This window comes from Salvelinus namaycush, chromosome 32 (assembly GCF_016432855.1).
Source record: "Salvelinus namaycush isolate Seneca chromosome 32, SaNama_1.0, whole genome shotgun sequence".
Taxonomy (NCBI): Eukaryota; Metazoa; Chordata; class Actinopteri; order Salmoniformes; family Salmonidae; genus Salvelinus; species Salvelinus namaycush.
The window spans coordinates 33,489,748-33,517,445 of NC_052338.1; the positions used below are offsets into that span (position 1 = coordinate 33,489,748).

Here is a 27,698-nt window from a genome sequence, read left to right on the forward strand (position 1 = left end):
GGTTAGTTTTGGCCAACGAACCATGGCGGAGTTAATGCCTACAAAAAGACGTCATTACTCTTTATCTCTATGGTGTGTCTCCAGCCTTGAACAAACTGATGTTATGCTGAAAACCCGTTCATTAGTTATAGGCGAGATCACACTTTATCCGCTTCCAGTAGCACACCTCTCTAGATGCTCTCTCTCTCTCTAGAGAGAGGGAGAGAGAGAGAGAGAGTCTCTGTCTATCTGGGTGTCTCTATATCAATTCAATTTAATCAACTCGAGGGCTTTATTTGCATGGGAAACATATGTGTCTCTCTAGCAGGATAGTAGGAAGGGACTACCTGGCTGGGACATGCCCAGCGGTTCTATTCCCGGGCTCAGCGGTTTTGTCAAATCACCGGACTTTGCGTTTGAACAATTTCTACATTAATCACGTAATTGAAAGTCAAAACCAGATTTCTATTTTTCCTGTTAAAACACAAGCACATCCAGGGTGCGCGCTTCGGAGTGGACGTCAGTCAGTGCGCGTGTCAGTCAATCCAACCCTTCCGGACAGAGAGAGAGCGTCTCACGTTCACATCCCCTCTAGAGGAGCGCTCCGCGAGCCACGATCTCATCCCGTTCTGTCCCGTGCGCCTGGAACTTTAACTCCCTGTTGCTGTTCACACCTCTCTCCGCCAGCCCGCGCGGATAACGGACGACCATTCGTGCTCTCCGGTGAGTCAGTCGGTTCATGTTTGCGACTCTTATTTAGCTCTGTGAGACTGAGTGTAAACCTCTGTAGCCTAAACTAAGATACTCAGTGTATGTATGTGTATCTATGGTAAAGTTCAAATGTCTGTGTGTAGCAATGTAAATGTATATTGTTTTGGCTGTGTCCCCTATTTCTGAGGGCACAGGCCCAGGTATGAAACACACACACACTCTCTCTCTCTCTCTCTCTCTCTCTCTCTCTCTCTCTCTCTCTCTCTCTCTCTCTCTCTCTCTCTCTCTCTCTCTCCGGATTAACAGGAAACACCACAGGGTGTGAGTGAAGCAGTAGTGAGCAGTCTAGGAGCCCATATTTTTTTTCTCAAAGCATTTCTCAAAGCATAACCTTCAATGTAGCGAAATAGAGGAATAGTGGGGGTATACAGAGAAAAGGGAGGGCAGGAAGAGAGAGAGGGGGAGAAAGAGTGAGAAGGCAGGGAAAGAGAGAGAGAGGGCAGGGAAAGAGAGAGAGAGAGGGGGGTTGTGAGAGCAGTGGCGGCCGGTGCCGTTTTAAGATTAGGGAGGACGATCATTTTTTTAATGAGCATGTCCTTATTTCTATTACAGCATATTGGATGACTGTAATTCATATTCCATTCACCCAGTTCAATGCACCATCCATAGGTTTAGCCTACTACATGATACTAAAATTGTCCATATACCCATCACGAGGTTGCTACAACCTAGCCTATGAATGAAGTTTGCAATGTGGGTGCACTCAGATCGAGAGAAGAATTTGATGTGACAGACAGTGACACATTCAATACCGCATTGCACAAGCTTGCCTGCATCTAGCTAATATAGGGTGTTGCAAACAAGAGTTTTCTATTGGACAAATTCAGGTATGTTTATCCCCGTTACCCTCTACAATCATGCAGTAACATTATAGTGTACAGTCAGTAAGCAGTTTAGAGATTATACCGGCAGGCAGAGTTCCAGTGTTGTGTTGGATAGTCATAGCCAGCTAGCTAACATAGCATCCCTCTGTTTGAGAAGGGTGTTTGTGTAGGCTAAACTAGCTAGTTGCGTTAGCTAGCTAAGTAAGTGAAACTGAAAGAAAAAACCCGAGAATCTCTCTCTATCTCTCTCTTGCTCCAGACTTCATTTTGTAAGAAATTAATTTGTTAAAAACTGTTCAACTATTGTCTTTCTCTTTGAGTCAACTACTTACCACATTTTATGCACTGCAGTGCTAGCTAGCTGTAGCTTATGTTTTCAGCACTTGATTAATTCTCTGATCCTTTGATTGGGTGGACAACATGTCAGTTCATGCTTCAAGAGCTCTCATAGGTTGGAGGACATTCTCCGGAAGTTTTCCTAATTACTGTGTAAGTCTATGGAAGGGGGTGAGAACCATGAACCTCCTAGGTTTTGTATTGAAGTCAATGTACCCAGAGGAGGACGGAAGCTAACTGTCCTCCGGCTACACCATGGTGCTACCCTACAGAGTGCTGTTGAGGCTACTGTATTTGCAAAACAGTGTGTTTTAACCTGTCTGGCTCTGGCGTTCCGCTAGCGGAACTCCTCCCACATTCCACTGAAAAGGCAGAGCGCGAAATTCAAAAGATATTTTTTTGAAATATTTAACTTTCACACTTTCACACACAAGTCCAATACAGCAAATGAAAGATACACATCTTGTGAATCCAGTCAACATGTCCGATTTTTATTTTTTTTTACAGCGAAAACACCACATATATTTATGTTAGCTCACCACCAAATAAAAAAAAGGACAGACATTTTTCACAGCACAGGTAGCATGCACAAAGCCAACCTAACTAACCAAGAACCAACCAAACTAACCAAGAAACAACTTCATCAGATGACAGTCTTATAACATGTTATATAATAAATCTATGTTTTGTTCGAAAAATGTGCATATTTGAGGTATAAATCAGTTTTACATTGCAGCTACCATCACAGCTACCGTCAGAAATAGAACCGAAGCAGCCAGAGTAATTACAGACACCAACGTCAAATACCTAAATACTCATCATAAAACATTTCTGAAAAATCGATGGTGTACAGCAAATTAAAGACAAACATCTTGTGAATCCAGCCAATATTTCCGATTTTTAAAGTGTTTTACAGCGAAAACACAATATAGCATTATATTAGCTTACTACAATAGCCTAACACACTACCACATTCATTCATCAAGGCACGTTAGCGATAGCAATAGGCACGTTAGCGATAGGGAATAAACCAGCAAAAGATATTAATTTTCACTAACCTTCATAAACCTTCATCAGATGACAGTCCTATAACATCAGGTTATACATACACTTATGTTTTGTTCGAAAATGTGCATATTTAGAGCTGAAATCAGTGGTTATACATTGTGCTAACGTAGCATCTTTTTCCCAGAATGTGCGGATATTTTTATGACACTCCAACTATTCTGACCAAATAACTATTCATAAACGTTACTAGAAAATACATGTTGTATAGGAAATGATAGATACACTAGTTCTTAATGCAATCGCCGTGTTAGAATTCTAAAAATAACTTCATTACGACATCCAGCTTAGGTATAGCGAGAGAGTGCCCAAACTCTGGGCGCAAACGACTATTTCACATGTTCGACAGATATATGAAATAGCATCATAAAATGGGTTCTACTTTTGATGATCTTTCATCAGAATGTTGTACAAGGGGTCCTTTGTCGGGAACAATCGTTGTTTGGATTTAGAATGTCCTCTTCTCCAGTCAATTAGCACGGAAAGCTAGCAAAGTGGCGCTAAGCTCTCCTTCCTGAACAAAGGCAACACGCCTAACGTCCCGAATTAATTTCAATAATCTAATAAAACTATATTGAAAAAACATACTTTACGATGATATTGTCACATGTATCAAATAAAATCAAAGCAGGAGATATTAGTCGTCCATAACGACAGCTTATCAGAAGGCAAATCCAGGTCCCTTCACGCGCTCTCCAGAAAACAGGAAACTGGTGACACGTCATGCCGAGAGCTATTATTCGACCCCAGATCAAGTTACACACTCCATTTCTTCTCTCACTGCTTGTCGACATCTAGTGGAAGACGTATGAAGTGCATGTATTCTAATAAATATCAAGGACATTAATAGCCAGGCCCTAGAACAGTGCATCGATTTCAGATTTTCCACTTCCTGTCAGGAAGTTTGCTGCAAAAGGAGTTCTGTTTTACTCACAGATATAATTCAATCAAGTTTCAATCAAGTTTATTTTATATAGCCCTTCGTACATCAGCTAATATCTCGAAGTGCTGTACAGAAACCCAGCCTAAAACCCCAAACAGCAAGCAATGCAGGTGTAGAAGCACGGTGGCTAGGAAAAACTCCCTAGAAAGGCAAAAACCTAGGGAGAAACCTAGAGAGGAACCAGGCTATGAGGGGTGGCCAGTCCTCTTCTGGCTGTGCCGGGTGGAGATTATAACAGAACATGGCCAAGATGTTCAAAATGTTCATAAATGACAAGCATGGTCAAATAATAATCGGGAATAAATGTCAGTTGGCTTTTCATAGCCGATAATTAAGAGTTGAAAACAGCAGGTCTGGGACAGGTAGGGGTTCCATAACCGCAGGCAGAACAGTTGAAACTGGGACAGCAGCAAGGCCAGGTGGACTGGGGACAGCAAGGAGTCATCATGCCCGGTAGTCCTGACGTATGGTCCTAGGGCTCAGTTCCTCCGAGAGAGAGAAAGAAAGAGAGAAGGAGAGAATTAGATAATTCAAACGGTTTTAGAAACTAGAGAGTGTTTTCTATCCAATAGTAATAATAATATGCATATTGTACGAGCAAGAATTGAGTACGAGGCCGTTTAAATTGGGCACGATTTTCCCCCAAAGTGAAAACAGCGCCCTCTGTCCTCAACAGGTTAATCAATTACTGGTGACGTGAATATATTTAGTATAGTTCAATCAAAAACGTAAATATTTTTAAATGTTTTACAATTTTAATTTTAATACAATTTACTGAGGAGGATGGTCCCCCCTTCCTCCTCTGTGGAGCCTCCATTGAGTGAGAGGTACAGGGGGAGGTTGTGGGGTAGAATAAGAGAGAGAGTGAGTGATAAAGGGTGAGATGGAAAAGTTCTGGGAAGTCAGGTGTCTCAGGCACAGGGTCTTCCTGTTTCCACGTGATGTCATCACATCCTCCATATAGAAAAGTAGAGAAAGGGAGTGATAGAGTGAAAGAATGCTTCAGTGGGCCGCCTGCCTCTGGCCTACTATAGCCTCTACCAAGAGGTCTGAGCCTTTATGACATAGGAGTACACTCATCCTGTAATCCACAGAGCCAAAGATTTCCTCTGTACCGCTAATGACCACGTCCAGAAAGCCATTGTCAAGCTAACAGAAAAGTGTCAGGCCGTGTCTTATTTCCCTTATAATGCACTAGGCTACTTTTGACCAGAGCCATATTCCTCTACTGTAGTACTTTTTGCCCTCCCTATGTAGCATCTCTCCCTATGTAGCATCCCTCCCTATGTAGCATCCCTCCCTATGTAGCATCTCTCCCTATGTAGCATCCCTATGTAGCATCTCTCCCTATGTAGCATCCCTGTGTAGCATCCATCTCAATGTAGCATCTCTCCCTATGTAGCATCCCTACTTATGTAGCATCCCTCCCTATGTAGCATCCCTCCCTATGTAGCATCCCTCCCTATGTAGCATCTTTCTCTATGGAGCATCCCTATGTAGCATCCCTCCTTATGTAGCGTTCCTCTCTATATAGCATCCCTCCCTATGTAGCATGCCTCCCTATGTAGCATCCCTTATGTATTGTCCCTCCTTATGTAGCATCCCTCTCTATGTAGTGTACCTCTCTATGTAGTGTACCTCCCTATGTAGCATCCCTCCCTATGTAGCATCCTTCTCTATGTAGTGTCCCTCTCTATGTAGCGTCCCTCTCTATGTAGTGTCCCTCCCTATGTACCCTCCCTCCTTATGTAGCATCCCCCCTATGTAGCATCCCTCCCTATGTAGCATCTCTTATGTATTGTCCCTCCTTATGTAGCGTCCCTCTCTATGTAGTGTACCTCTCTATGTAGCGTCCCTCCATATGTAGCATCCCTCCCTATGTAGCATCCCCCCTTATGTAGCGTCCCTCTCTATGTAGTGTCCCTCTCTATGTAGCGTCCCTCTCTATGTAGTATCCCTCCCTATGTAGCATCCCTCCTTATGTAGCATCTGTCCCTATGGAGCATCCCTATGTAGCATCCCTCCTTATGTAGCGTTCCTCTCTATGTAGCATCCCTCCCTATGTAGCATCCCTCCCTATGTAGCATCCCTTATGTATTGTCCCTCCTTATGTAGCGTCCCTCTCTATGTAGTGTACCTCTCTATGTAGTGTCCCTCCCTATGTAGCATCCCTCCCTATGTAGCATCCCTCCTTATGTAGCGTCCCTCTCTATGTAGTGTCCCTCTCTATGTCGCGTCCCTCTCTATGTAGTGTCCCTCCCTATGTACCCTCCCTCCCTATGTAGCATCCCTCCATATGTAGCATCCCTTCTTATGTAGCATCCCTCCCTATGTAGCATCCCTCCTTATGTATTTTCCCTCCCTATGTAGCATCCCTCCTTATGTAGCATCCTTCTCTAGGCAATGCAATGCAAATAGTCTGGCTAGCCATTTGACTAGATGTTCAGGAGTCTTATGGCTTGGGGGTAGAAGCTGTTTAGAAGCCTCTTGGACTTAGACGTGGCAGAGAGAACAGTCTATGACTAGGGTGGCTGGAGTCTTTGACAATTTTTAGGGCCTTCCTCTGACACCGCCTGGTATAGAGGTCCTGGATGGCAGGAAGCTTGGCCCCAGTGATGTACTGGGCCATTCACACTGCCCTCTGTAGTGCCTTGCGGTCGGAGGCCGAGCAGTTGCCGTACCAGGCAGTGATGCAACCAGTCAGAATGCTCTCGATGGTGCAGCTGTAGAACCTTTTGAGGATCTGAGGACCCATGCCAAATCTTTTCAGTCTCCTGAGGGGAATAGGTTTTGTCGTGCCCTCTTCACGACTGTCTTGGTGTGCTATGTTAGTTTGTTAGTTTGTTGGTGATGTGGACATCAAGGATCCCTTCTTATGTATTGTCCCTCGCTATATGTCTCTGAACAAAAATATCCTAGTAGGCCTACAGTACACTAGGCATATATAGGGATTAGGCTACACTGTCATGTAGTCAGGTGCAGCCTTTGATTCACGACCGTTATTTTCTCCTAATCTAGTGTTCCACTTATTGCTCTGTAATTTGATTTCAAAATAACTGATTTAACAGGCTCAGAGTGAACTGTAAGTGCAGCCCTTCACGCTTCACTGGCCAACATCCGTTAAAAAAAAAATCTGAAGTTACTCAACACACTCACTCAGCAAAAACAAAACCAGCACCATTTAACAAACTTTTTTGGGGGGTTTGGTTAAATGACAGAGTGATTTTTCAAACAAAGTGAGTGTGAGAAGCGCAGGAAGATTGTCTGTGGGTCTGTAGTCAAGCCCAGAGAGGATTCTGTAACTAGACCAGAATGAGAGAGAGAGGGAGGATTCTGTAACTAGACCAAAATGAGAGAGAGAAAGGATTCTGTAACTTGGCCAGAATGAGAGAGAAAAAGGATTCTGTAACTAGGCCAGAATGAGAGAGAGAATGGATTCTGTGACTAGGCCAGAATGAGAGAGAGAAAGGGTTCCGTAACTTGGCCAGAATGAGAGAGAAAAATGATTCTGTAACTAGGCCAGAATGAGAGAGAGAAAGGATTCTGTAACTTGGCCAGAATGAGAGAGAAAAAGGATTCTGTAACTAGGCCAGAATGAGAGAGAGAAAGGATTCTGTAACTAGGCCAGAATGAGAGAGAGAAAGGATTCTGTGACTAGGCCAGAATGAGAGAGAGAAATTATTCTGTAACTAGGCCAGAATGAGAGAGAGAAAGGATTCTGTGACTAGGCCAGAATGAGAGAGAGAAAGGGTTCCGTAACTTGGCCAGAATGAGAGAGAGAAAGGATTCTGTAACTAGGCCAGAATGAGAGAGAGAAAGGGTTCCGTAACTTGGCCAGAATGAGAGAGAGAAAGGATTCTGTAACCTGGCCAGAATGAGAGAGAGAAAGGATTCTGTAACTAGGCCAGAATGAGAGAGAGAAAGGATTCTGTAACTAGGCCAGAATGAGAGAGAGAAAGGATTCTGTAACCTGGCCAGAATGAGAGCGAGAAAGGATTCTGTAACTAGGCCAGAATGAGAGAGAAAGGATTCTGTAACTAGGCCAGAATGAGAGAGAGAAAGGATTCTGTAACTAGGCCAGAATGAGAGAGAGAAAGGATTCTGTAACTAGGCCAGAATGAGAGAGAGAAAAAGGATTCTGTAACTAGGCCAGAATGAGAGCGAGAAAGGATTCTGTAACTAGGCCAGAATGAGAGAGAGAAAGGATTCTGTAACTAGACCAGAATGAGAGAGAAAGAATTCTGTAACTAGGCCAGAATGAGAGAGAGAAAGGATTCTGTAACCTGGCCAGAATGAGAGAGAGAAAGGATTCTGTAACTAGGCCAGAATGAGAGAGAAAAAGGATTCTGTAACTAGGCCAGAATGAGATAGAGAAAGGATTCTGTGACTAGGCCAGATGAGAGAGAGAAAGGATTCTGTAACTAGGCCAGAATGAGAGAGAGAAAGGATTCTGTAACTAGGCCAGAATGAGATAGAGAAAGGATTCTGTAACTAGGCCAGAATGAGAGAGAGAAAGGATTCTGTAACTAGGCCAGAATGAGGGAGAGAAAGGATTCTGTAACTAGGCCAGAATGAGAGAGAGAAAGGATTCTGTAACTAGGCCAGAAGGAGAGAGAGAAAGGATTCTGTAACTAGGCCAGAATGAGAGAGAGAGAAAGGATTCTGTAACCTGGCCAGAATGAGAGAGAGAAAGGATTCTGTAACTAGGCCAGAATGAGAGAGAGAAAGGATTCTGTAACCTGGCCAGAATGAGAGAGAGAAAGGATTCTTTAACTAGGCCAGAATGAGAGAGAGAAAGGATTCTGTAACCTGGCCAGAATGAGAGAGAGAAAGGATTCTGTAACTAGGCCAGAATGAGAGAGAAAGAATTCTGTAACCTGGCCAGAATGAGAGAGAGAAAGGATTCTGTAACTAGGCCAGAATGAGAGAGAGAAAGGATTCTGTAACTAGGCCAGAATGAGAGAGAGAAAGGATTCTGTAACTAGGCCAGAATGAGAGAGAGAAAGGATTCTGTAACCTGGCCAGAATGAGAGAGAGAAAGGGTTCTGTAACTAGGCCAGAATGAGAGAGAGAAAGGATTCTGTAACTAGGCCAGAATGAGAGAGAGAAAGGATTCTGTAACTAGGCCAGAATGAGAGAGAGAAATGATTCTGTAACTAGGCCAGAATGAGAGAGAGAAAGGATTCTGTAACTAGGCCAGATGAGAGAGAGAAAGGATTCTGTAACTAGGCCAGAATGAGAGAGAGAAATGATTCTGTAACTAGGCCAGAATGAGAGAGAGAAAGGATTCTGTAACTAGGCCAGAATGAGAGAGAGAAAGGATTCTGTAACTAGGCCAGAATGAGAGAGAGAACGGATTCTGTAACTAGGCCAGAATGAGAGAGAGAAAGGATTCTGTAACTAGGCCAGAATGAGAGAGAGAAAGGGTTCTGTAACTAGGCCAGATGAGAAAGAGAAAGGATTCTGTAACTAGGCCAGAATGAGAGAGAGAAAGGATTCTGTAACCTGGCCAGAATGAGAGAGAGAAAGGGTTCTGTAACTAGGCCAGAATGAGAGAGAGAAAGGATTCTGTAACCTGGCCAGAATGAGAGAGAGAAAGGGTTCTGTAACTAGGCCAGAATGAGAGAGAGAAAGGGTTCTGTAACTAGGCCAGAATGAGAGAGAGAAAGGGTTCTGTAACTAGGCCAGAATGAGAGAGAGAAATGATTCTGTATACCAACCCAAACTTACCTCACATAGCTGTGCGTGTTGTTCTTGCTGTGTTGTCCCTGCTGGGAGCTGTTTATCTGTAGGAGATGGCGCAGGAAAGGGTGTGTTTGGATGTCTGTGAGTGTGATGATTGAGGGGTGTGTGTGTGTGTCTGCTATGCGTTTTCAGTCCAGAATAAATGTTTTATTTTTGAAAAATCCCTCCATGTCCATTAGATAGGCAATTTAGGTGGGAATAGCCTGAGTTGGATTTGAACCACTGAACTTATTGTAACCGGTTGAGTACAAAGAGAGTTACTGCCTGTAGATCAGAGGTGGCCAACCCTCCTTCTTGAGAGATGCTGGGTATGCTGGGTATTGTTCCACCACTGCTTTACCATGGTTCTACTAATCAGCTGCTCATCAGGACCTTGATTAGCTGAATCAGGTATGTTATTGTCAGTGGTAGAAAAAAGTGCCCAATTGTCATACTTGAGTAAAAGTATAGATACCTTAATAGAAAGTTACTCAAGTAAAAGTGAAAGTCACCCAGTAAAATACTACTTGAATAAAAGTCTAAAAGTATTTGGTTTTAAATATACTTAAGTATCAAAACTAAATGTAATTCCAAAATATACTTAAGTATCAAAAGTAAAAGTATAAATCATTTCAAATTCCTCATATTAAGTATTTTCTTGTTTTGAAAATGAACGGATAGCCAGAGGCACATTCCCAACACTCAGACAATATTTACAGAAGATGCATGTGTGTTTAGTGAGTCTGCCAGAACCAGAGGCAGTAGGGATGACCACGTGTTCTCTGTTTAGTGAGTCTGCCAGAACCAGAGGCAGTATGGATGACCACGTGTTCTCTGTTTAGTGAGTCTGCCAGAACCAGAGGCAGTAGGGATGACCACGTATTCTCTGTTTAGTGAGTCTGCCAGAACCAGAGGCAGTAGGGATGACCACGTGTTCTCTGTTTAGTGAGTCTGCCAGAACCAGAGGCAGTAGGGATGACCACGTATTCTCTGTTTAGTGAGTCTGCCAGACCAGAGGCAGTAGGGATGACCACGTGTTCTCTGTTTAGTGAGTCTGCTAGACCAGAGGCAGTAGGGATGACCACGTGTTCTCTGTTTAGTGAGTCTGCTAGACCAGAGGCAGTAGGGATGACCACGTGTTCTCTGTGTAGTGAGTCTGCCAGAACCAGAGGCAGTAGGGATGACCACGTGTTCTCTGTTTAGTGAGTCCTCCAGACCAGAGGCAGTAGGGATGACCACGTGTTCTCTTGATAAGTGTGTGAAGTATTCAAAATGTTATGAGTACTTTGGGTTGTCAGGGAAAATGTATGTTGTAAAAAATACAATATTTTCTTTAGGAATGTAGTGAAGTAAAAGTAAAAGTTGTCAAAAATATAAATAGTAAAGTACAGATACCCCAAAAAACTGCTTAAGTAGTACTTTAAATAATTTTACTTAAGTACTTTACACCACTGATTACAGTATGGCTGAAGCAAAAGCCTGCACACCCAGTAGCTTTCCTGCAAGAGGCTTGGCTTCCACCCCTGTAGAGGGGATGAGTGTACAAGCATGGCATTATCTCCAAAACACTATTTTGAGACAGTGTCGCTTCTTTTTTAATCTATACAAATATGAGTTTAGTAAAGGGTTTCACCCACGAGAGAGAGAGATAAAAAAAACAGAGAGAGAGAGAGAAACAGAGAGAGAGAGAAAAAAACAGAGAGAGAGAGAGTGCTAATATCTCTGGTTAGGGTAGAACAGAGTGGAACTATAGCTGTGGTTAAATTTACTCTGACATAAACAGGCCTTATTTAAACTGACAGCTCTTCTGAGAACCACAACACTCACACCAGAAACACACAGTTTCACACAGATGTACACGCTCTCTCAAACCAGACACCCAGGCCTGTATCAGGGAGATGTAACCATTCTCAACGGCAGGTCTGTGGGCTAGTCATTCTGGTCTGTGTATGTTGGTCACCAGCCTTCGTTGTGTTTTGGACACTGGTCACCAGCCTTCATTGTGTTTTGGACACCGGTCCCCAGCCTTCATTGTGTTTTGGACACTGATCACCAGCCTTCATTGTGTTTTGGACACTGGTCCCCAGCCTTCATTGTGTTTTGGACACTGGTCCCCAGCCTTCGCTGCATTCAGAATGACTGCCAGGGTTGGAAAGAAAAATAAATGAGACAACCATAACCCTCTAAACTGGAACAACCATTTCAGTAGCGGTGCAACAAGTCCAACTAACAGATTTGATTAGTTTAGAAAATGTATGTTATTTATCTTTGTGTAGCATAGGACAAAAATGATTGATTAATTAATCAATGTACAGGAATTTGTCCAATAGAAACTGTTCTTTGCAACTGTTGGACTAATGATTACTGCTTCACTGTCTGTCACAATCGTTCTCTCGACCTGTGTGCACCTACGTTGTAAACTTGGTCATAGGCTCATTCATAGGCTAGGTTGTAGCAAGCTCATGATGGGTATAGGGAAAATGTTACCATGTAAATCATGCAGTAGCCTAAACCTATCGATGTTACACTGAACTGGGTGAATGGAATATGAATGACAATATGCTGTAATAGAAATAAAGCCAATGCTAATAAGTGTTTTTATGTCCTTCCTCATCTTAAACGGCTCGACCGCCACTGGTCAGTGCTGTGTGGAAGTTGACTATGCAAACAATTTGGAATTTCCAACACATTAACGTTTCTTATAAAAACAAGAAGTGACGCAGTCAGTCTTTCCTCAACTTTTAGCCAAGAGAGACTGACATGCCTAGTATTAATATTAGTCCTCTGATTACATTTAAGAAAAAGTTGTGCCGCTCTGTTCTGGGCCAGCTGCAGCTTAACTAGGTCTTTCTTTGCAGCACTTGAACATATGTGACTCGTTTCAGGAAACTAGGCGTATGTTGCGAGTCACTACTTCACAGGAGAGGCATTTGAATGTAAACATAATTTTTTTAAATCAAAATGCATTTTTTTTTACAGAAATACCTTGTGGAAATGTGAACTTTCATGTACCTTAATAACAAACTTGTACGCCATCTGTAAATACGGATACAATTGTTAAATTATGAGCCTAGTTGATTTAGCCACGGAAAAAGTAAGGAACCCTCCCGCTAGCCATGATTGGCTGAGATAATGGAAGGCCTGGACATGCTGAGAGCAGATTTCGGATTGGTCTGCCATGTAACATGCTTCTGTCTATAACATGAGCTGCTCAGTATGTGTAGGTAATCCTTTCTAACGCTGCTTTTTGAAAGAAATCACAAATTACTGCAAAAGTGTTGATAATGCTCTCCACTTTCTGGAGGACTGAGTTTTGAAATCAGTGGAATGCCCAGTGGAAGCAGAGTATGATAGCTAAGGAGATGGAGAAAATTCTGGCGTTTGATTGCAAATATGCGGAGGGAGTCGAAAAGAGAACACACAGAAGGCTGTTGTATAAAACACCTGTCTCCGGATTACATCTTCAAACTAAGGGTTACCATGGCATCCGTGACAGAGAGGGAGAAGCGTTCCTCCATGTATACGGGTAAGAGTGTTTAGCTAGCTACATTTTCAGATATATGATTTTAAAAAATTCTAAGTCGTTTTCATTGCAAGTTAAAGCGTACTGTTAGCTAGTTAGCTAACGTTAACTGGCTGGCTCGCTAGCTAACATTACATGTATGATCTGTGTAGTAATATTATTTGTATCTCAAAGCCATTTGCATTGCTAGTTATAGCCTAATGTTAGCTAGCTAGCTAAGATTGAACCTAGTTGGTTAGTTACCTGCATATTCATGCAGGGTAGTAACGTTATGAGTTGGGATTATGGCTCATTGTTTAGCTAGCTATTTACATGTCTAAACAAAATACACCACTATGCAAGTAACCATTTCACTGTACAGTTTACACCTTCTCTATCCTGTGCTAGTGACAAATATACTTTGATCTTATTTAATATAGTGTGTGTTTACCAGAGACGGTAATGTGAAGAACAACATGACCTGCACCAAAGTCAGATTAGGATATATCGTTAGGCCAACGAGACAGTGTCCAAGTTTTAAAATGATCCGGTAGACTGCCTTGCTTTTATTTAGTCACAATTACAACCGTAAGCTATTTTTTGTAATTAGCTTGTGATTAACTTGTAAATAATGATCTTGTTGTGAGTTTATTTTACTGTAATATTGAATACAAATTAACTGAAGTTAAGACGTTGTCAGCTATATGATATGGTCATTATTTTAACTGGTTAGCCAGCTATCTTAAGGTTAGCCAGCTAGCTTAAGGTTAGCCAGCTAGCTTAAGGTTAGCCAGCTAGCTTAAGGTTAGCCAGCTAGCTCAAGGTTAGCCAGCTAGCTTAAGGTTAGCCAGCTAGCTTAAGGTTAGCTAGCAAGCTAGAAACGAACCAAAACATTGTTTAGAAAGTTGCTTTTAGTTGCCTGGTTTGCTAGATTGACATTTACTCAATTCATTTTTAAATGGATGGGTATATTGGTGTTAAAATACACCAGTTATGCCATTTTGGACCACCAGGCTGCTGGTGTCCTGCAGCCTGTAGTTTTTATGTTTATACTTTTTCATAACGACAATGACAAGTTTGATGTCGTACGACAATAGATTGTTCATGTCGATAGACGTAGTATAAACCAGCCTTTAGTCTTGAAATCTTTGGTTGTTTAGTACACTACTGTACTCCCTCTGTTTAGCACATGGCCTCACATGTGAATCCTTAAAGAGATTGGTGGGGCTTAAGAGGGTGTGAAGGATGCTAAATGGGTGTAGACAAAGAGGAGCTCTCCGGTAGGTGTACCAAAAATTCAAAGGCCATTTTCTCAAAAGTGGGGCAACAAGTTTATCAACTTTCAAAGCAGAATTACTTACCCATTGTTCCTCAACTGTAGTGTATGATATACACCATGTTGTAGCTGATATACCATTTCAAATGTAGCTACATAAAGAGCATCTCTTTATTACTGACAGGCCTCTCCACATCTTTACAACCATTTCATCTGTATGTTTTGACTATGCCAGTTTACAATCTAAGGTAACACCAAGTAATTTATTGTCCTCAACTTGTTCAACAACCACACCATTCATTTCCAGATTCAGCTCAGGTCTAGAACTTAGGGGATGATTTGTACCAAATACAATGCTCTTCGTTTTAAAGATGTTCAGGATAAGTTTATTAATGGCCAACCATTCCAAAACAGACTGCAACTCTTTGTTAAGCATTTCAGTGACTTCATTAGCTGTGGTTTGCTGATGCGTATATGGTTGAATCATCAGCATACATGGACACCTGCTTTGTTAAATGCCAGTGGCAGGTCATTGGTAAAAATAGAAAAGACTAGAGGGCCTAGACTAGAGAGCTGCCCTGAGGTGCACCACACTTTACATGTTTGACATTAGAGAAGCTTCCATTAAAGAAAACCCTCTGAGTTCTATTAGATAGATGACTCTGAATCCACGATATCGCAGAGGTTGAAAAGCCATAACACATACACTATTGTTCAAAGAAAAGAAAAGCCAATTTTTTGTCCATTCAAATAACATCAAATTGATCAGAAATACAGTGTAGACATTGTTAATGTTGTAAATGACTATTTTAGCTGGAAACAGCAGATTTTTTAATGGAATATCTACATAGGCGTACAGAGGCCAATTATAAGCAATCATCACTCCTGTGTTCCAATGGCACGTTGTGTTAGCTAATCCAAGTTTATAATTTTAAAAGGCTAATTGATCATTAGAAAACCCTTTTGCAATTATGTTAGCACAGCTGAAAACTGTTTTGCTTATTAAAGAAGCAATAAAACCTGGCCTTCTTTAGACTAGTTGAGTATCTGGAGCATCAGCATTATAGGCTCAAAATGGCCAGAAACAAATAACTTTCTTCTGAAACTCGTCAGTCTATTCTTGTTCTGAGAAATGAAGGCTGTTCCATGTGAGAAATTGCCAAGAAACTGAAGATCTCGTACAACGCTGTGTACCACTCCCTTCACAGAACAGCGCAAACTGGCTCTAACCAGAATAGAAAGAGGAGTGAGAGGCCCCGGTGCACAACTGAGCAAGAGGACAAGTACATTAGAGTGTCTAGTTTGAGAAACAGACGCCTCACAAGTCCTCAACTGGCAGCTTCCTTAAATAGTACCCGCAAAACACCCGTCTCAACGTCAACAGTGAAGAGGCGACTCCGGGATGCTGGCCTTCTAGACAGAGTTGCAAAGAAAAAGCCATATCACAGACTGGCCAAGAAAAATAAATATTAAGATGGGCAAAATAACACAGACACTGGACAGAGGAAGATTGGAAAAAAGTGTTTCGGACAGACTAATCTAAGTTTGAGGTGTTCGGATCACAAAGAAGAACATTCGTGAGACGCAGAAAAAATGAAAAGATGCTGGGGTAGTGCTTGACGCCCTCTGTCAAGCATGGTGGAGGCAATGTGATGGTCTGGGGGTGCTTTGGAGGTGGTAAAGTGGGAGATTTGTACATGGTAAAAGGGATCTTGAAGACGGAAGGTTATCACTCAATTTTGCAACGCCATGCCATACCCTGTGGAAGGCGCTTAGTTGGAGCCAATTTCCTCCTACAACAGGACAATGACCCAAAGCACAGCTCCAAACTATACAATAACTATTTAGGGAAGAAGCAGTCAGCTGGTATTCTGTGTATAATGGAGTGGCCAGCACAGTCACCGGATCTCAACCCTATTGAGCTGTTGTGGGAGGAGTTTGACCGTATGATACGTAAGAACGGCCCATCAAGCCAATCCAACTTGTGGGAGGTGGTTCAGGAAGCATGGGGTTAAATCTCTTCAGATTACCTCAACAAATTGACAACTAGAATGCCAAATGTAATTGCTTGAAATGGAGGATTCTTTGGCAAAAGCAAAGTTTGAAGGACACAATTATTATTTCAATAAAAAATCCTTATTAAGAACCTTGTCAATGTCTTGACTCTATTTCCTATTCATTTTGCAACTCATTTCGTGTATGTTTTCATGGAAAACAAGGACATTTCTAAGTGAGCTGAAACTTTTGAACGGTAATATAAGTTTTCTCAACAACAGATTATGGTCAGTAATATCAAAGGCTGCACTGAACTCTAACAGTACAGCTCCCACCATCTTAATATTAGCAATTTCTTTCAACCAATCATCAGTCATTTGTGCCCTTCTCTATAAGGATGCTGAAGGTCTGTTGTTTACAGAGAAATAGCATTGTATTTGGTCAAACGCCATTTTTTCCCAACAGTTTGCTAGCAGCAAGCTGATAGGTCTTCTGTTAGAACCAGTAAAGGCCGCTTTACCGCTCTTGGGTAGCGGAATGACTTTGGCTTCCCTCCAGAACTGAGGACAAAGACTTTCCTCTAGGCTCAGATTAAAGATATAACAGATAGGAGTGGCTATAGAGTCAGCTACCATCTTCAGCAGCCTTCCATCTAAGTTGTCAATGCCAGGAGGTTTGTCATTACTGACCGATAACAATACTTTTTACACCCCTCCCACACTAACTTTACAAAATTTGAACATACAAGGCTTTTCTTTCATAATATTTTTTTTATGCATGATTACAATGTTTGTTGTTGGCATGTCCTGCCTAAGTATTCCCACTTTGCCAATGAAGTAATCATTAAAATAATTGGCAACATCAAATGGTTTTGTGAATAATAAGCCATCTGATTTGATGAAGGTGGAGTTGAATTTGTCTTTCTGCCCATAATCTAATTTAAAGTACTCCAAAATAATTTTCCATCATTCTTTCCATCATTGATTTTGGCTTTATAATACAGTTTCTTCTTCTTTTTGTTGAGTTTAGTGACATCATTTCTCAACTTGCAGTAAGTCAGCCAGTCAGATGTGCAGCCAGACTTATTAGCCACTCCTTTTGCCCCATCTCTTTCAACCATACAGTTTTTCAATTCCTCATCAATCCATGGAGCTTTAACAGTTCTAACAGTCTTAACAGGTGCATGTTTATCCATAATTGGAAGAAGCAATTTCATAAATTCATCAAGTGCAGTGTCTGGATGCTCCTTATTAATCACATCAGACCAACAAATATTTTTAACATCATCCACATAAATCACAGCAAAATATTGATCTCTTATACACTATTTTAGGCCCAGCTTTCAGAACTTTTGCTTTCCTGGATATAGCCACTATATTGTGATGACTGCATCTAATGGGTACGGATACAGCTTTAGAACAAAGTTTAGTAAAAATGTGATCAATACATGTGGATGATCTTGTTCCTGTAGTGTTTGTAAACACTCTGGTAGGTTGATTAATAACCTGAACCAGATTACAGGCCCTGGTTACAGTGAGAAGCTTCCTCTAGAGGAGACAGCTTGAGGAAAACCAGTCAATATTCAGGTCCCCAAGAAAGTAGACCTCTCTGTTTACATCACATACACTATCAAGCATTCACACATATTATTCAGATACTGACTGTTAGCACTTGGTGGCCTATAGCAACACCCCAAAATAAAAGGCTTTCGATGTGCCAAGTGAACCTGCAACCAAAACACTTCAATAACACTTGACACAAGATCTTATAAGTATTACAAAGATAAGGCTCTGAATATATACAGCCACATCTCCCCCATAGGCATTCCTGTCTCTTCTATAGATGTTATATCCTTGTATTGCTATTTCTGTATCATCAAATTAATGATCTAAGTGAGTCTCAGAAATGGCTCATATAGTGAATGTTATCTGATCTTAACAAGTTATTGATTTCATGAACCTTATTTCTAAGGCTACATATATTAATATGGGCTATTTCCAGCCCTTTCCTGGGTATCAGATATAGACATAATATGGAAAAGAGCAAGCAGAGCAAGAACAAAATATATACGTCCATTAATCAGTTGATGTGTGCTGCAGGGTTGAAGCTACGAACCCATATGCTTGGCTCTCTCATTCCTTCCGGGCTTTTTGGGCTCCTGAGTGGCTCAGCAGTCTAAGGCACTACATATCAGAGCAAAAGGCATCACTACAGTCCCTGGTTTGAATCCAGGCTGTATCACATCTGGCCGTGATTGGGAGTCCCATAGGGCAGCGCATAATTGGCCCAGCGTCGTCCAGGTTTGGCCGGGGTAGGCTGTCATTGTAAATAAGAATTTGTTCCTAACTGCCTTGTCTAGTTAAATAAATAATAATAATAATAATAATTTGGAGGGTGACCAATGAGCATGTCATAGCGGATGTAAGCAATGTCCCCACGCGCTTTGGCACCTTTCATGGTTGCGATATGTTCTTTGCTCTTCTGGCACACAGCTTCAGGATCATCCTCGTTGAGGAAGATGTACGTTCCTCTCAAGTCCGTGGCTCTGTCCAGAACAGCTACCTTGTCCTTGAACCTCAGGAACTTGACTACTATCGGCCTGGGCCGGTGGTGGGTTTTCCAGTCCTGTGGGCGCGCTCCACCTCAATATTCTTGTGGTCCATGTTCAGTTTCTCCGAGATAATTTCCCTCACTTTGTCCTTAGACTTTGTCCAGGTCTCATGGAGATTATGTAATTCCGTCCACAACAGTGTTGTTCCTTCTTGATTATCCCTCAAGATAATCTGATTTCTCTGTCATTGTTATCATGGATTCACAAACAGAACTGATGTCCTCTGACTTACAGATTGCAGTCATCTTGCCTTTCTTCTTTTTAAACTCATCGAGCTGACCCTGGGAGAACTGCAAACTGTTCTTCAGGTCCTTGACTTCTATGGTCAGATCATCCATTCATTTTTTAGTTGGCTCCACCAGTATTTGGACACAGCACTTGAAGCTATTTTCTTGTTTTTGTAACACCTGTTTGTAGAACTCTTAATGTTCTTTTAAAAGATCCTTCTCCTGTAATAGAAAGACACCACTGTCCTCAATGATACTCCCGCCGGATTTGGTCTTTGTCATGGTAACAACAGTAGGTTACGCTGTTACTCCTTTCAGTTCCAGACAGGGCAGGTTGCAAGGAAGATTGAAAACAACAACGACAAACAGCAGGGGTCTAAGACAGCCACAAGCCCAGGATAATCTGTGGTCCCAGCCAAGCTCAAGAAAACCCTGCTAGCTTGATAAGCAGCAAGCTAGCAGCTAGGTTAGCTGCTACGCCAAGCAGCTCCTCAGACCTGGCCTTGGTCGGCAGGATCACTGGACAAATAGTAGTGGCCCCAGCAACCGATGCCAACCACGTCGCGGGATCCAAACTCAAAGGGTAGCTAGCTAGTAACCAGTAACTTTTTCAATAGACTTTCAGAACCTTCTAAAACAACAAACTGAATTCTCCCTCATTTCATGCACTACGTTCAACAGGAAGTGAAGCGAGTCTAAGAGGGTGTGACTGCCCAAGCTCACTGACAATGATGAAACATAGTGTACCTTGCAACGTTTGAACAGATGGCGGCTACGTGTGGTTGGCCGAGAGAAGCTCGGTTCGGCTTGTAAGTCTGCTAACAGGAAAGGCAAGAGAAGCCTATGTGACTACGGACATTAACTTTGTTCATGATTATGACAGTGTTAAGGAAGCGATTCTTAAAATGTACGAAATCAACAAAGATTGAAGACTTTCGTGAAGCAAAGAAGACAAAGTCGTACTTGACTCTTAAGCCTTATTGTTATTATTAAAGGCCTGATTGGTGGTGTGCTGCAAAGATGGTTGTCCTTCTGGAAGGTTCTCCCATCTTCACAGAGGAACTCTAGAGCTGAGGAACTCTAGAGCTGAGGAACTCTAGAGCAGAGGAACTCTAGAGCTGAGGAACTCTAGAGCTGAGGAACTCTAGAGCTGAGGAACTCTAGAGCAGAGGAACTCTAGAGCTGAGGAACTCTAGAGCTGAGGAACTCTAGAGCTGAGGAACTCTAGAGCTCTGTCAGAATGACACCTCCCTGACCAAGGCCCTTCTCCCCCGACTGCTCAGTTTGGACGGGAGGAAGAGCCTCGACACAATCCTGACTCGGAGCTCTACGGACAATTCCTACGACCTCCTGGCTTGTTTTTTGCTCTGACATGCACTGTCAACTGTGAGACCTCATATAGACAGGTGTGTGCCTTTCCAAATCATGTCCAATCAATTGAATTTACCACAGGTGGACTTCAATCAAGTTGTAGAAACATCTCAAGGATGATCAATGAAAACAGGATGCACCTGACCTCAGTTTGGAGTCTCATAGCAAAGGATCTGAACACTTATGGTATTTCAATTTTTTTTGTATTTATAAATTAGCAAACATTTCTAGAAACCTGTTTTCGCTATGTCATTGTGGGGTATTGTGTGTATATTGAGGATGTTTTATTTAATCAATTTGAGAATAAGGCTGTAACGTAACACAATGTGGAAAAAGTCAAAGGGTCTGAATACTTTCCAAAGGCACTGTACAATTATAAAATCCATGTACACCATACAACAAGTGTGCATTTAAACCTGGCAAAAAACACACATTTCTTTCCACATGGCCGTGGGGTGAGACAGGGAAGCAGCTTAAGCCCCACCCTCTTCAATATATCAAGGAATTGGCGAGGGCACTAGAACAGTCTTCAGCACCCAGCCTCACTCTACTAGAATCTGAAGTCAAATGTCCACTGATTGCTGATGATCTGGTGCTTCTGCTGCCTGCGACTGGAACGAATTGCAAAAATCTCGGAAGTTGGAGACTTTTATCTCCCTCAACAACTTTAAACATCTGCTATCTGAGCAGCTAACCGATCGCTGCAGCTGTACATAGTCCATCGGTATATAGCCCACCCAATTTACCTACCTCATCCCCATACTGTTTTTATTTATTTACTTTTCTGCTCTTTTGCACACCAGTATCTCTATTTGCACATGATCATCTGATGATTTATCACCCCAGTGTTAATCTGCTAAATTGTAATTATTCGCTCCTATGGCCTATTTATTGCTTACCTCCTCATGCCTTTCGCACACATTGTATATAGATTCTCTTTTTTTTCTTTTTTCCCCCTACTATGTTATTGACTTGTTTATTGTTTACTCCATGTGTAACTCTGTGTTGTTGTCTGTTCACACTGCTATGCTTTATCTTGGCCAGGTCGCAGTTGCAAATGAGAACTTGTTCTCAACTAGCCTACCTGGTTAAATAAAGGTGAAATAAAAAAAATAAAAATAAAAACCAAGGAGGGCCTACAGCAGCACCTAGATTTTCTGCACAGATTCTGTCAGACCTGGGCCCTGGCCTGGGCCCTGACAATCTCAGTAAGACAAAAATAATGGTGTTCCAGTAAACATCAGCACCACAAGTAACTTCTGCATGCAGAGCAGAATTAGGCCGATACCCGCTAATTATCAAAATCCAGAAAAGAGCCGTTAAACTCTACAACCACCTGAAAGGAAGTGATTCCCAAACCTTCCATAACAAAGCCTTCACCTACAGAGAGATGAACCTGGAGAAGAGCCCCCTAAGCAAGCTGGTCCTAGGGCTCTGTTCACAAACACAAACACACCCCACAGAGCCCCAGGACAGCGACACAATTAGACCCAACCAAATCATGAGAAAACAAAAAGATAATTACTTGACTCATTGGAAATAATTAATTTTAAAAAACAGAGCAAACTAGAATGCTATTTGGCCCTAAACAGAGAGTACACAGTGGCAGAATATCTGACCACTGTGACTGACTCAAACTTAAGGAAAGCTTTGACTATGTACAGACTCAGTGAGCATAGCCTTGCTATTGAGAAAGGCCGTCGTAGGCAGACCTGGCTCTCAAGAGAAGACAGGCTATGTGCACACTGCCCACAAAATGTGGTGGAAACTGAGTTGCCCTTCCTAACCTCCTGCCAAATGTATGACCATATTAGAGACACATATTTCCTTCAGATTACACAGACACACAAAGAATTTGATAACAAACCCAAATTTTGATAAACTCCAATATCTACTGGGTGAAATACCACAGTGTGCCATCACAGCAGCAAGATTTGTGACCTGTTGCCACAAGAAAAGGGCAACCAGTGAAGAACAAACACCATTGTAAATATATTTTTATTTATTTATTTTCCCCTTTGTACTTTAACTATTTGCACATATTATGACATTTGAAATGTCTTTATTCTTTTGGAACTTTTTGTGAGTGTAATGTTTACTGTAAAAAAATGTATTGTTTATTTCACTTTTGTTTATTATCCATTTCACTTGCTTTGGTTTCCCATGCCAATAAAGTCCTGAAATTGAAATGTAATTAGAGAGAGAGAGGGAGAGAGAGAGAGAGAGAGAGAGAGAGAGACAGAGAGACAGAGAGAGAGAGGTGTGAGAGAGAGAGAGAGAGACACGGAGAGAGAGAGGTGTGAGAGAGACAGAGAGAGAGAGACAGAGAGAGAGAGAGAGAGAGAGAGGTGGGGGCAGTGGGACTGCAGCTGGCATGGGAGGATTCTGTGTGTGTTGATGAACTGTGTCCTGGGTTTCCAGGAAAACGGGGGAGCCATCATAGGGGTGGACAGGAAACTCTAACAGGGCTGACTTCCTGTGGCTCTCCTGATGGCCAACCAGATAGTGTGTGTGTGTGTTGGGAGTTCTTGTGAAAATATTGTTGTAAACTAAGCAGTAAGCACTGAAATGTGTTTTGGATTGAGTCCATCACCATTATGCTTTTGTTGTTTTGAGAAAGTTTTAGATTTTTTTTAGAGTATTCCGAGATGTGATTGTTCCTGGTAAATCAGGAATCTCAGATTTCTCCCAACTGTATATTACTAAATGCTATGCCAAGAGCTCCAGACCTGTATGGCACAGGAGGGATTGTGCAGTGGACGGATTAACTAGCGTGGCACAGTGATGTAGCCTTCCTAAGACGTGTAGTCACCTTTATCCATGAATGGATCCAATAGCAGGGATGATGCTCGAATGCTTTGTAGAATATGTGATTGTGACGTAGGCTAAGTCTGAATTCTGAATTCTGGGTGGAATAGAATGCATTACACGTACAGTATAATCAGCGCTGGTCCTGGAGAGAGAAGATTCTGACTGTTTCCTGTCAACGGCCATTTTGTTTTTCCTGATCTCAGCTGTGACTTCCTACCTCACTGCAAAGCAGGAAGTGAACTGAGTGATAACACACACACACACACACACCAGTGGTAATGATAATTTCTAAGTCAAGTGTCACTGTGTCATGTTCTAACTGTTCAGCAGACCACACACACAAACACACACCTGTGATAGATACTGTAAATACAACCCATATTTATATTTTGTACTTTAACTATTTGCACATGGTTACAACACTGTACAGATTCAAGAAAAGTTTGGAATTACCTGGATTTCTGCATAAATTGGTAATAAAATGTGATCTGATCTTCATCTTCACAACAATAAACAAACACAGTCTGCTTAAACTAATAACACACAAACAATTATACGTTTTCATGTCTTTATTGAACACACCGTGTAAACATTCACAGTGCAGGGTGGGAAAAGTATGTGAACCCTTGGATTTAATAACTGGTTGACCCTCCTTTGGCAGCAATAACCTCAACCAAACGTTTTCTGTAGTTGCGGATCAGACCTGCACAACGGTCAGGAGGAATTTTGGACCATTCCTCTTTACAAAACTGTTTCAGTTCAGCAATATTCTTGGGATGTCTGGTGTGAACTGCTCTCTTGAGGTCATGCCACAGCATCTCAAATCGGGTTGAGGTCAGGACTCTGACTGGGCCACTCCAGAAGGTGTATTTTCTTCTGTTGAAGCCATTCTGTTGTTGATTTACTTCTGTGTTTTGGGTCGTTGTCCTGTTGCATCACCCAACTTCTGTTGAGCTTCAATTGGCGGACAGATAGCCTAACATTCTCCAGCAAAATGTCTTGATAAACTTGGGAATTAATTTTTCCTTCGATGATTGCAAGCTGTCCAGGCCCTGAGGCAGCAAAGCAGCCCCAAACCATGATGCTCCCTCCACCATACTTTACAGTTGGGATGAGGTTTTGATGTTGGTGTGCTGTGCCTTTTTTTCTCCACACATAGTGTTGTGTGTTCCTTCCAAACAACTTAAGAAGAATCCTAGAGTGTCAGCTAAAGACTTACAGAAATCTCTGGAACATGCTAGCATCTCTGTTGATGAGTCTACGATACGTAAAACACCAAACAAGAATGGTGTTCATGGGAGGACACCACGGAAGAAGTCACTGCTGACCAAAAAAAAACATTGCTGCACATCTGAAGTTTGCAAAAGAGCACCTAGATGTTCCACAGCGCTGCTGGTAAAATATTCTGTGGACAGATGAAACTACAGTTAACCTCATTGAGCGTTCTGTGCTGTGCTCTTGCAGTCGTCTTTGCAGGACGGCCTCTCCTAGGGAGAGTAGCAACAGTGCTGAACTTTCTCCATTTATAGACAATTTGTCTTATCGTAGACTGATGAACATCAAGGCTTTTAGAGATACTTTTGAAACCCTTTCAAGCTCTATGCAAGTCAACAATTCTTAATCTTAGATCATCTGAGATCTCCTTTGTTTGAGGCATGGTTGACATCAGGCAATGCTTCTTGTGAATAGCAAACTCAAATTTTGAGTGTTTTTTATAGGGCAAGGCAGCTCTAACCAACATCTCCAATCTCTTCTCATTGTTTGGACTCCAGATTAGTTGACTCCTGACTCCAATTAGCTGTTGAAGTCATTAGCCTAGTGGTTCACATACTTTCTCCAACCTACACTGTGAATGTTTAAATGATGTATTCAATATAGACAAGAAAAATTTGATTAATTTGTGTTATTAGTTTAAGCACACTATGTTTGTCTGTTGTTGTGACTTAGATTAAAGATCAGGTCAAATTTGATGACCAATTTATTCATAGATCCATGTAATTCCAAAGGGTTCAATACTTTTTCTTGCCACTGTATGTAGCCATAATATAACATTTGAAATGTCTCTATTCTTTTTAAACTTTTGTGAGTGTAATGTTGACTTTTTTTATTGTTTATTTGACTTTTGTTTATTGTCTATTTCACTTGCTTTGGCAATGTTAACATATGTTTCTCATGATAATAAAGCCCTTTGAATTGTATACTGTTGTCACGACTTCTGCCGAAGTCGTTGCCTCTCCTTGTTCGGGCGGTGTTCGGCGGTCGACGTCACCGGTCTTCTAGCCATCATCGATCCATTTTTCATTTTCCATTGGTTTTGTCTTGTCTTCCCACACACCTGTTTTCAATCCCATCCATTACCTATTGTGTATTTAACCCTCTGTTTCCCCTCATGTCTTTGTCAGAGATTGTTATTTGTCAAGTGTTGTGTTTATTGTGTATAGGTGTGCGACGGGTCATCGTACCCATATTTGTTTTATGTTTTCCTATGAGTGTTATGGAGCAGATTACTGGGACTATAATTAAAAAACTCCATTCTACACTCTATTTGACTCTCCTGCGCCTGACTTCCCTGCCACTTATACACGCAACTGTGACAGAATCTCTGACCATTATATATGAAGTCAGCAGGAGAGGACACGACGCCCATGGAGGTGGAAAAGCGCGTTATGGAACAAGCGAAGGAGATTGACTGTTTGAGCGCCGTCATGGATCGCATTGTCCAGAATATGGATCGCTGGGAGAGACAGGGAGTTTCTCCAGCGCCTCCACTGCCACAACTGGGATTTATCGTTAACGCGTTTTCCCCACCTGAACCTAACAAAATCCGTTTACCCCTACCCACGGGTTACAACGGAGATACTGCCGGCTGCCAGGGTTTCCTCCTTAAACTGAACTTATATCTGGCCACGGTCTCCCCAGTACCATCCGACCGGGAGAAGAGTTCCGCCCTCGTCTCATGCCTCACCGGGAAAGCACGGGAGTGGGCCAGCGCTGTGTGTAGAGAGGAGAATGCGGCGTTGGACCATTTTGAGGAGTTCACCCTTTATTTCAGGAGAGTATTCGACCATCCTCCCGAAGGAAAAACGGCGGGTGAGCTCCTCTATCATCTGAGGCAGGAGACGAGGAGTGCCCAGGAGTTTGCTTTGGAGTTTAGGACCTTGGCTGCCGGCGCTGGATGGAGCGACAGGGCCCTGATCGACCATTACCGTTGTAGCCTACGCGAGGACGTCCGTCAGGAGCTGGCCTGTAGAGACACCACCCTCAACTTCGACCAGCTGGTGGACATGTCCATCAGGCTGGACAACATGCTGGCTACTCGTGGACGTCTAGATCGGGGTCTGGTTGTTCCATCCTCCCGCACCCTCTCTCCCAAACCAATGGAATTGGGAGGGACGGTGCGCCGGGAGACCGGAGGGGGTTCCCGCTCGAGCACCATCTATGGTCGCAGAGATCACACTGCTGGTCGGTGCCGGGTTGGTTCCTCTGGGAATAGAGAAGGCAGGCAGGGCACTCTGGCATCACCCCAGGTGAGTAGGCACCATTCTCATCCAGAGCCCTCTGTTGCACTTATGTTTGTCTCTGTCACTTTTCCGGATTTTTCCCTGCATTCCCAGTATAAGGCGCTAGTAGATTCAGGCGCGGCTGGAAATTTCATTAATAAAAATTTAGCTCATAGTTTAGGGATCCCTATTGTGTCTGTGGATATGCCTTTCCCTATTCATGCCTTAGATAGTCGACCATTAGGGTCAGGTTTTATCAGGGAGGTCACCGCACCGTTGTATATGATAACGCAGGAGGGTCACAAGGAGAAGATTAGTCTTTTTCTTATTGATTCCCCTGCGTATTCTGTGGTGCTAGGTCTACCCTGGTTAGCGTGTCATAACCCCACTGTTTCTTGGCCACAGAGGGCTCTCACGGGGTGGTCGCAAGAGTGCTCAGGTAGGTGTTTAGGGGTTTCCGTTGGTGCTACTACGGTGGAAAGTCCAGACCAGGTCTCCACCGTGCACATTCCTCCAGAATATGCCGATTTGGCTCTCGCCTTCTGTAAAAAGAAGGCGACTCAATTACCACCCCATCGACAGGGGGATTGTGCGATAGATCTCCTGGTAGACGTTGCATATCCCAGGAGTCACGTGTATCCCCTGTCGCAAGCGGAGACGGTGGCTATGGATACATATATCTCTGAATCCCTGCGCCAGGGGTTCATTCAGCCATTCATTTCACCCGCCTCTTCGAGTTTCTTTTTTGTGAAGAAGAAGGATG

The 27,698-nt window shown here is 42.5% G+C and overlaps 1 protein-coding gene across 1 annotated transcript in view; it reads left to right on the forward strand.

The window, feature by feature from the left end:
- Positions 1–543: 543 nt before the first annotated feature.
- The window catches only part of LOC120027105 (proto-oncogene tyrosine-protein kinase Yrk-like), a 52,715-nt gene continuing 25,560 nt past the window's right edge, over positions 544–27,698 (forward strand). The window contains exon 1 of the mRNA XM_038971943.1: positions 544–702. The gene's annotated coding sequence lies outside the window, so the exon portion shown is untranslated. The remainder of the gene's footprint in view (positions 703–27,698) is intronic.